This window comes from Eucalyptus grandis, chromosome 7 (genome assembly GCF_016545825.1).
Source record: "Eucalyptus grandis isolate ANBG69807.140 chromosome 7, ASM1654582v1, whole genome shotgun sequence".
In the NCBI taxonomy this organism is placed as follows: Eukaryota; Viridiplantae; Streptophyta; class Magnoliopsida; order Myrtales; family Myrtaceae; genus Eucalyptus; species Eucalyptus grandis.
Window position 1 is genome coordinate 9,338,495 of NC_052618.1, and position 11,673 is coordinate 9,350,167.

Sequence of the window (11,673 nt, forward strand, 5' to 3'; positions counted from 1 at the left end):
GCTCCACCGGAAGCCGCCGCCGGTCTTGCATCTCCGACCACGGCAGACGCACGAAGGAAGGCACACGACACACGCGCAGAAGAAACAAAGCTCGATCCTGGAATCCAAAGTTCATTGTGGTTGATTCGAGGTTCGCCGGAGGTGAATCAACGTCAATTCCAGTGTTCACGACTTCGATTGCGGGTTCCAGTGTCGTCTGGCTGCAGTTCCGATCGCGTGCTGTTCTGACCGCGAGGCGCTCCTTCGGTTCGTTCTTTCACTTCAGTGATCGGCGGAAGGTTGCCGTAAGTTCGAACCGCATGGAAAAGGACGCCCCGGCTCAGTCGACTCCAACCATCACTTCCGAATCTTCTCTCCACTGATTGAGCTCTTCCATTTCTTACTCTAAATCAAGCCCGAGTGTCGTCCTCGCGTCAAGCTCTGGGAATCAGAATCAAAGTTGTTCTCGCGTCAAATGAACGTTTGGATACTGCTCAGGAGGTCTTCGATGAAATGATATTTGGTCCTAAAGTGGTGGTGTGATTAATTGTCTTCACATTGCAAGTGGGATCATAAAATTCCATGAATTGGACCTTTGATTGTATGCGACGACACTATATTCTCCCGCAGCTATGTTCGAGAAAGCTGCGAATTTAATTAATGCGAGACAAAGGGCGTAGCGTTCCGTCGATGAAGCTCAAACCAACACGAAGCCGATCAAAGCGGGCGTCCAGAAATGGGTAGACAGGCGCGGAGATCCTTGCCGATGAGGCGTGCTGGAAAACGACAGAAGAGCCAAGAAAACGTCCACACAATAACATCAACTCATCCGACGCATTTTATACAACAATGGCATTGTGTGTCCTTTCCACAACTTGCTTTAATTAGTAGAGTATCCATTTGTATCACAACTTTGTCCTGCTCATGAATGCTCATTCTACTCATATTTCTCAATTTCAGCTGCTCAAAACACTGCGATTTAACCCAAAATCATTTGAAATTTTTGTTATATATCATCGCATTTGCACACTCTCAGAATCAAATGCCACTAATTTTACATGGTGGATCATGTCATGAGAGCATCGGGAAGAGTGATGGGCGATCCGAGGATTTTGCCACCCACATCGGGAAACGTTTCGAAACCGGCCAAAGGACCAACTATACCGTCTCTGGTCACATGGATGGGATACTGCATCAGGTGGCCTCTCATTTCCTTGGGATTATGTTAGTCCTCATCCACATAAGCTTTCCAATTCCGTCTGGCTATTTTGTTCACCCTCTTTACACATTCAATGCTTTGAGGTTCCGTGAAACTGTCCTCTAAATCTCCCAAGTGCTCCGCCCAAAGCAACATCCTATAACTGTAAACCTGCATAGCGTAAGTCAACATAATAATACACAAGCTTAAGTTTTTGAATGAATGTCGTTGCACTCGCTCGGGCATACGCTTTGTATATGCTATTCAGATGAGCCTAACCCGATGTAACTAACCCGGCCATGTGGATGCCTCTTTTTCCTGGCCCAAATGTGATGCGGCTGATAAGCCCCCATCGCGATTTATGTGTCTCTTGAGCCATCCAGAGATCTTTGGTTGATATTTGCTGATCCCACGATCACATACTCATCATCTACTATCATCCCCTTTGCACACACATATATCATGAATCTGCGATGCTTCTGAACCAACGCCTGCATAAATAGAAACAACAACATGTTTCAAACCAAAGTCTTTTTACCACTCATGAAGCCATAACTCTTAATGACTTCATTTGTTTTGCTTTTTTAACAGGTTTGTCAAAGGAAGAATCCATGAGAAGCGTATAGACATATAGCACTGCATTATTTTCGGATTGTTGATTCATCATTGCTTGGGATGAAGGTTGCGAAGAGGACAAGGCTCCCGCTTGCCAAGGCAATAGAAGTTCAAGTAATCCAGTGGATGGTACTTGTGTGACAACCCGGCTTTTTCGAGAGCCTGTGGGATGATTTTGTACATCATCATCATGGTTTGTCCCTGTTCACATTATCAATACATGGATATGAGAATAGTGATTGTTAATCTTTTTATATCATCATATCTCTTGGAGAAGTATACTAAAATGACTGAAACAAGGTCAGATCTCAAATTTTCCCCCTCAAGTAGCTAGGCTTGGTCTGCTTGGATCACTTCGTTTCTGCTTAACTATGTTCATCATGTTATTAAGTTTCAATTTGATAGGACGTTATATTTATTGATATCCTGTTATCGATATGCATGTGTCATTGCTATTTCTTTGCAAGATGAAAGAGTTTATCGTTGATCTGACTTGCTAAAAGAGAATTTCTTGCACTGCAGCACTAGTAGGGACACCCTTCGCCCACATCAATATCACTCTACCGACACCGAACCGCTCGTTTGCACTGATCTTGCTTGCGATCTTCAATGCCAGCTCCATCGGCACTAAATTGTTTGCCCCCGCTTGTCAAAACCATATGAAGCATTGGTTGCCATCAAAACTCTCACTCAAGATATTAGATGAGCTGAAACAAAACTAGAAAATGGAGGAAAATACCTAAATTTAAAAGTTTAGAGAGTAGGTCTTGGAAATTTTACATATTAAATCAGAATTCAGTTTCAATGTCTTACAGTGAGTTTTCGCTATTATTAGCTAATACACAAACCCAGAGGGAGCAGAGTTTGTATACTGTTTACTAGAGGGATTGTTGCTCGCTCAACTCATTCAGTCAAAATGAATGGAAATGTGCATCTTATACCTGCATTTTAGTATGATGGCCAATGATAGGAAGAGCAAAGAAAATACTGGTTTTCAATGTACATGAAGTGTTGTGCCGATCTAATCGCATTCACGTACGCCGTGAGAATGCTCGTCTACTTTCAAGTTCTTTCCACAAATAAAATTCCACAACCATGAAAATTTTGAAAGAAGCAACATTATCAATGTGTGTTGACACCTAATTTTGGAAAAAATAAAATTGCATTTTGAACAAATAAAAGGAAGAAAAAATAAAAATGGGGAAGATTGATTTGATTGATTATGCATGGAAGTCTGAAATTCGATGAATATTCAGATTTTGACAAATGTAGAAACAATTAAAAATCGACGAACAAAGGGCAAGAATTTTGCAAAACGGAAGAAATTGAAGCGGACGGATCGGGCGATTGCGAAATCACGCTTTCCGATTTATAACTTTGATTTAATGCGACGAAAGATGGAAACTCGAAAAATGCCATAGAGAAAAAAAAGGAGATGGAGAAGAAAATTTCTTCTGCAGAAAGTGCAAAAGGAAAAACTGCAAAAAAAAAAAAAATAAAAAATAAAAAGTCAGAACGTGAGAGAAAGAGTGGGAGAGAAAAGAGAAAAGTAAAAACAGTAAAGGTTGATTTGACCTTTACTGTTCATCATCTTCCCCAAATCCACTCCTCACCCGCGCGCTGCAGCTCGCGGAGACCCGACGCCGGAGCTCCGACGAAGCCCGCCGCTCCCGACGACCGCGCTCTCGCCCTCGCCGACGCCGCCGCCCGCTGTAACACCCCTGCTCTGCCCGCGACGCCGCCCGTTGATCTCCGAGCTCCGCCGCGCCTCCGCACCGCCACTGGTTCGCTCGCCCCTGGCTCCACCCGACACCCGAAGTTCGCGCCGCCCCGACGCCGCTTAGGGCTGAAGCCCACCGCGACCAACAGCCCAGCACTGTCACCGACGCCCTGCCACCGGTCTCGCCGCTTCCCCTGAGCATCGCCGCGCCCCCGCCAGACGCCGTCGCTGCCCCGCCTGACGCCAAGCGTCGCCCAGCCCGCGCATCTGCTCGGAGCCCGACGCCGCCGCGTCTCTGCAACTCGCGACCAGCGCCGAGCACGGCCCAGCCAACGCCTGCAACTCCGGATCCGCTGCCCGACGTCGCCGGAGCCAGCACCGTCGCTGCTCGCCTCAGCCCAACGCACCCCAGCCGGAGCCGCGCCACCGCGACACCAGCCACCTCCGCGACCCGAGCGCCCCAACTCCACCTCAGCCCGTGCCGATCCGCTCGACACCGCTAGTTGCCGCGCCAAGCACCTGCAACGTCGGCACCATCCTTGCTGCTGCACCACCAGAGCCCGACGCCTCCGCACCGCCACCTCGCTGGTTCGCTCGCCTCTGCCACGCCGCTCCTCGCCCGCGCCTACGACGTCCCCAGCTCCGCCGCCGCCCCTCAGCCCGTGCCCGGTCGCCGCGACCCTCCTCTGCCCCGACGTCCAGCGGATCCGCGCCCGACGCTGCTGTTCAGCCCCTCGCCGGCCTGCTGCCCCGACAGACCTCGCACCGCAGCCGACGCCGCTGCCCAGAAGCCCACTCGCCGCCGTCCACCTGCAGCTGCTCCCGGCCGGAGCCCCGACGACAGACCAGCGCCGTCCACCGTCGGTTTACCCCCCCTTTTTAGGTAGTTTTGTTCTTTTTATTTTATTCTGTTTTACTTTTATAGTTTAGTTTATTTTATTTGTTATGTTATTTTTGTTTATTTCATTTGATAGCATTTTCAGTTCAGGTATTTAATTTGTAATATTGGATGTTAATATCTGTAATTTTTGTAGGCATTATCCACAGGGATTTTGTCCGAATTACTATAATTATTAATTTGATCCGAGAGACATTGGATCATTTTTTTTAATTATTTTAATTGTTGGGCTTTTTAGTGAGATTTTAATTGTTAAATCACAATAATTATTTAATTTTGTCCGTAAGACTTCGGATCAGATTTGTAATTATTTTGATCTCTTTGTTGTGATAATTAGGGTTAGAATAACCATTAACTTGACCTATGAGACAACGGTTATTTTTTCGATTATTTTAATCATTCCTTGCTTGATTTTGTTGATAGTTTAGATTTAATAATTACTTATCTCTTAAAAAAAAACTAAAAAAAAAAAAAATCATAAGATCAAGAAAAAAATCAAAATTCTGGATGAGCATATAATTTTAGTAAATCAAGCATGTAGGTTTAACAAATTAGAATTTTATTAGGATTACATTTTTAGGATTGCATTTTTAGGAATGAGTTAGGGTTGAACCTAAATATTTTTAGGGTTTTAGATAATGTTCGCATATTCTAATTATCTCATTTTCCCAAAAAATAGTTTTCTAAGATAGGATAGGGTTTAAGTCAAATTAATCCCTAGAATAGATTAGAAAATTATCCATTTTTAGATAGATTAATTAGGATCTTTATAAATTCTGAATTTCAATTAAAAAAAAATCCAAAAAATACTAGGTGCATGTTAACTAGTTTGCATAATAGGATTATTTAATCAGAACTTGTTAATTAGTAAAATTAGGTCATGAGGTGCATGTTAATTAGTTTGCATAATAGGCCCATTTAATTAGAATTTGCATATTAATAAAATTAATTCATTTAGTTTTAAAATGCATTTTTAATAAAAGAATTCTAATTTTCAAGAAAATCAAAAAAAGTTGTTTGATTGCTTTGTGTGATGCAATTTATTTATTTGAATGTTTTAAATAATGGATGAGCACCCGTGTGGTCACCACATTTGTATGATAGTAATTTAGGTTAAAATAAATCAGCTGCTTGCAAAAATATTTTGAAAAATTAAAAGAAATGGTACCGAAAGGGCATTAGAAAATTCTAGTGTAACCAAGTCCTCGTACCCTTAGTCAGGAGTAAAATAAATCTCCCTTTATTTTACTTAGGTGTCTAATCGACCTACCATAAATCGATTAGCGGCGACTCCTAGTTAATAATCTTTTGCATGTTAAATGTTTAAATCTTAAGTCACAAATTGGTATGGGCTTGGGAGAACCCGAGCTAAGTTTAAAAACTTAGTAGTCCATTAACCTAGTTTTAGGTGGTGCACCCAAAAATTAGGTCGCGACAATGTGGACTTCAATCTCTATTCAAAAATACTAAAGATTGTGCAAAAAAAAAAAAGGAGAGTGACTTTTTAACCTAAGGAAAACTTTTCAAGTCATACATATATAATGGCCACTTACAAATCTACAGGCATGATATTAGCAGCTAAAACCTACTTGCTTTGTGGCTTCTTCGACACTCTTCAGAAATCCCTTTACAGATCCCGAATAAATTGATCTAAAGACCTATGCCAACATAAAATAGAAGTGAAAGACGATCGTTACACTTCATTTTCCTTACGATTGAAGTCTCTTGAAAATGCCAATAAATTTTATGTAAATTCTCCTGACCTGCACATGCTAGTTTTCCAGGTCATGTTCGTCCCCTGACTCGTACTTTTTTTGTAGCCATCGAGGCTTGTCGAGGGACAAAGTATCCATCAAATCCTGTCAAGCCTTAAGAGAGCATTCTCATGCCACGCTTGACGTTTTTCAACTTAAACTTGTGCCACTTCGCCGCTTTTCTCCATCTCTATTTGAAATTCTTCAATATGTCATACACAACTTGTCCCCCAACTTTGCAGTGTAGATCATGCCATGGTCGCCTTGGGACATTGATAGTGGTCCACAGTCGTCACAGAAAAAAGCGATGATCACATGATCATAAAATAACATGTACATGTAATTACAATGCTAAAGGAACATTAATTTAATTACCATGTATGTGGGGGTTGTGAATGTCATTCTTAAAGACAACGTCATGATCGCTATAGAGTCTATGCTCAGGAGTGTCGTATCGGCCATCACATAGATCCAGCCCACCAATGAAAGCGGTTATTTTGCAGTTGCTTCCTGAGGCTTGAGTGTTGAGAACCATGCTCTTTTGGTGGTGCGTGTATAGGGTCCCTACCACCCGGACTACAAACGATCCATACACCAACAAATTAAACCAAACATTTTCATAGGTTTATGCCAGATTTCAATCGAATGGGCAGCTGCTGCAATACTTTAAAATTATGTATTAGTACTGTCCTAATGCATGTCACTAGGTTAGAAAACACATGATATGACCTAGGACAACATGAGACAGATCAATAAACTTCCATAGATTGTCTTATGAAAGGAAAATCTTTCCTATGAAATTAAATCCAATTGACATAATCAGGTAATATACAGCAAAAGTAGTGCTTTTGGTGCAATATGATGATGAGATTTTGATTAAGAATTGACCTAAACATCTGGATACATACATGCTGCTTGAAGATGCTAAGTTTGGTGCTTGCATAACAAGGAGCAAGCACACAACAGATGCCAGAAGGTCAGAAAAACTTCTTCGTCTCTTCATCATGAGTTTGCATCACGCTATCCTCTATGGCATATGCTGAGTCTCAATTATGAGAGATCTTAATAAAAAACTATATTTTCCTAAGTCAATAAACGTAAAGATTTTCTGTCATAAAGGGCATTGATTTGAAATTTGGCCAAATGGTGGGTTGCACCATAAATGAGGATACTTATTCAAGAAAGAGGCATTATATAACATATTCTCCAATTGCATTTTGTAAAGGCAAGCTAAAAGAAAGAACCATTAGAGGTCAAGATTTTGAGTTGAAAAACATAAAACTTCTTATTCTGTAAACATTCATTGAGTTGATAGTAAAAGTAAGAAAATCCTTCACTAACTTTGCACCATTGATAAAAGGGTGCTCCTTAGATGCGATGCTGATGGAATAAAAAATGTGTTCGCATGCGGCTCTTATTACCATTGATGCTTTGGTTGTAACTTGAAACCACTCTACTGCACCGGCCCAACAAATCAATAGTGATGGAAGCCATAGGCGGACAAATTTTTCTTGACCCGGCAGTATTCCGCTCATCCCAAAAATCATAAAGACATTTCCATGTTTCAGCAATGCTTAATTATATGTAACCATGGTTTAGTATTACCGTCTTCAAGAGGAACATGTCGTGTGAAGTCTTGTCGTCCCAAACAAGCATGACCACTCGCACAACTTCATCGGACTTGTGCTTCAGGAGCTCCCCTAAAGAGAGCTCTCCTCCATTCGGCAATTCCCTCGTGGGCTCTCTCACAAGCCTCACATGATGATAAATGGACCAACCAATAATGTAGATCAAGTAGTAGGCCTCCAAAATGGCATGGCATATATCCTCCCAGCACCTGCCTTGCTCATAAATCGTCCCATCATCAAGCAAAATCTGAGGCAGCTTGCACTCTGGGACATGAGCATCTTGCTAAAATGTCACATCCCCACATTTCCTTAAGTGGAAAATATGTGTTCGGTACACCCACATAGTTTGGCCCAACCCCAACACCATTCTTGCATAATAAATTGTCACCGATCAGCTTGAATTGGATCGAGATGTGAAGTTTTGGATAGGGCTTGAGGGGGGCTTCCAAAGTTGCCAATTATTGGGAACTAGTCATTGATTGTGTTGCCGGACACAATCTTGGCCATTGGTATATTCACGACCCCAATGAGCTCGGCCCCTAGCGCATCATTGTTCTTCACACAAGAATCCACCTTCATTATTGGCCGCGCTAAGGAGATATAGAACTGCTTGTCCCACGGGAGTTCTCGCAATTCGAAATTATTTATACCTAAATTTTGCCAACAATGCACGAACAAAATTACGAACGACAATAACAGGAAAAAAATTGTCACACGCCATTGCTGGAACGAGAGAATTTTTTATTCCGTGGGGCCCACCACCGATTTTCCCCCCTCTCTTGAATTCGGTTAGGATAGCAATAACCAGAAGGACGTTTTCGTCATTTTGAAGCAGGGCACTTTCGTCATTTGCTCAGAGAAGTATATAAGGGAATTTTTGGCCTTCGTCATTTGACGAGGAAGTTCTCGAAGCTGCTTCGCGTCCGTAGCCTATCCCGTCCTCTCTAGCTTCACCGCCGGCCGCCAGCTCCACCGAAAGCCACCGCCGGTCTTGCATCTCCGACACGGAAGACGCACGAAGGAAGGCACACAACACGCGCAGAAGAAACAAAGCTCGATCCTGGAATCCGAACTTCATCGTGGTTGATTCGAGGTTCGCCGGAGGTGAATCAACGTCGATTCCAGTGTCGTCTGGCTGCAGTTCCGATCGCGTGCTGTTCTGACCGCGAGGCGCTCCTTCGGTTCGTTCTTTCACTCCAGTGATCGGCGGAAGGTTGCCGTAAGTTCGAACCGCATGGAAAAGGACGCCCCGGCTCAGTTGACTCCAACCATCACTTTCGAATCTTCTCTCCACTGATTGAGCTCTTCCACTTCTTACTCTAAATCAAGCCCGAGTGTCGTCCTCGCGTCAAGCTCTGGGAATCAGAATCAAAGTTGCTCTCGCGTCAAATGAACGTTTGGATGCTGCTCAGGAGGTGTTCGATGAAATGATATTTGGTCCTAAAGTGGTGGTGTGATTAATTGTCTTCACATTGCAAGTGGGATCATAAAATTCCATGAATTGGACCTTTGACTGTATGCGACGACACAATATTCTCCCACAGCTATGTTCGAGAAAGCTGCGAATTTAATTAATGCGAGACGAAGGGCGTAGCGTTCCGTTGATGAAGCTCAAAACAACATGAAGCCGATCAAAGCGGGCGTCCAGAAATGGGAAGACAGGCGCGGAGGTCCTTGCCGTTGAGGCGCCCGGCGTCAAGAAAACTTGTTTCCGCAGGTAGTTTCCCAACCTGAAGAGGGCACTCTCGTCTTGGCAGGGTAGCGAGGAGGACAGCCGAGGCCATCCGGGCACTTGAATCGCAGAGTGAATTCCGAAAGGTCTACTACTAGAATTTTCAGATATATATCAATATATAAGGACTTAAAGATAGTTTTGATCAATATAATGTAATTAGGAATTTTTAATTGATCATATTAAAATAATACTCTGTTTCTTTTAAAGATAGTTTTCTAGTTCACCACCACCCACGAGTTGATGCTTTTAAGCTTTGACTATCGAGCGCGTTTGATCTGTTTGACCTCAAGGATTTTCTCGGGCAAATCTGTTGCTATTGGCAATTCCTTTTTCTTTTTTTTTTTCATGTACTTAGTAAAATCTTAAACAGAATAGTAACTTCAGATAAATGAATAAAGTAACTTCTACTTGGCATCTGTAAATTTCATTGTTTGCTTTTAGTTTTCTCTAAGTACATTATCCTTTTCAATACAAGTATGGATTCCTTATTCAATTTTTCAACGGTATTTTCAATTTGCTTGTGATTTCAGTTTCCCGCGTTTCAATTTGAGTTGTCAATTGTTTTGGAAAAGAATTCATGTATATTTACCAAAAAAGATAAATTGAGTGCAGAAAATCTCAATGATCGAGCCTGACTTTCTCTCAATAAAGATTAAACTCAAATTGCTAACTTCAAAATTTTCAAGTCCGAATCCAAGGGAAGAAGGAACTCTGGAGCCAATTCTGCTTGCATTGTTCATCGCATCAGAGGGATCAAGTCCACTAAAACCTTCCACCAAGAACAAGAAGACACAATCAGAACGATAATCATTGATTCATCGCATGTAACGATGATCATTGATGTGCCATTCTAATATTTGCAAGATCATCTAGAAGCGGTTTCACCTAGATAGCTAAACGACCGAATAAGAAGGAAGCAACGGTAGGACATCATCACGCAGAGCTTGAATTCACGGAAATGAGCGGCAATGGCAATGATCTGCATCTGGTGCACCTAAAAGTCTTTCTGGTGGGGACATCGCTAGCTCGAGACAACGAACGTGACTTGGAATCTCTGTCTACTCCGAGCTCAGCGTCGAGGCAGAGCGAGCGCTCCTTTCTTTGGTCGGATCAACAGCGACATCCTCGCAGGGCGGAGGGCAGAGGAGGGAAGAGAGAAGGCCAGGCCAGGGGAAAAAGCTGAAACGTTGGGGTAATGGAGCTTATGGGTCTGGGCCACTAATCAAATCAATGGGTTGCTCTTGTGGGCCGTGCTAGTTGGACCAACTTGGCCTTTCTATTTGTTAATTATTTTTCTGTTTATTATTCTTTTTCTTTTGTTCTTTTTACTACCATTTATTGTTATTATGCTCTTCTTTTTTTAATTACAAAAATGTATGTTAAATTTGTTGACTAAAATTCAGGTGTCAACGGTAATGGATATATTTGCATTAATAAATGAAGAAAAATGTCACGCTATCCAAACAAATAACAAGACGTTGTATGTGTTGTTGCATCAAATCTTTAATTACCAAAGGCCATATTTGTTTCTTGATCGAGGGGAGAAGTGGGCCAAAAAATATGGCATAATCCAATTGAGTAGAACATGTATGCGTTGATGAAATATCGATCCATTTAAAATAACTTGATTTATGATCCATATTCATATTAAGCCCAGATCCTATCTCACCCATTTGTCGGATCAAAGTCCCAGAAATCGTTGTGAAGGATTAAACAAAGAGCAGTACAAGTGAAGAGAGATTGAGAGAAAAGAGAGATGGTAGAGATTCTTTAGGGAAAGATGATTCTGTCATCTTTTTCTTTCCCTCTTTAGAGGATTCTTTTTCACTTTACTTAAAAGGTTCCAAATTAAAGAAATGATGAAAAGGTTAAGAATTCGAATCTTGTTTGGAAAAATATATGACCGCTAACTTATTAGATTACCCTTAAGTAAGTAGTCATTATTATTAGATTTTGTCAATGTCTGAACAAATTAGTAAATTATCACCTCTTCTGAAATTTCACGGGTGTCTTTTTTATTTATCAATAATATAATAAAGTTACCTATATTTTACTAATACGGTGATTGACCAATTTCTTTGAAATTTTACAACTTTTTTTGTTAAAATACCAACTCAATAAGGAATCTACCAACCTCTCAATAAAT

General features: G+C 41.8%; 1 pseudogene; it reads right to left on the reverse strand.

Moving 5' to 3' along the window:
* Positions 1-782: 782 nt before the first annotated feature.
* LOC120295561 lies at positions 783-8,430 on the reverse strand (annotated as a pseudogene).
* Between the last annotated feature and the right edge of the window lie 3,243 nt (positions 8,431-11,673).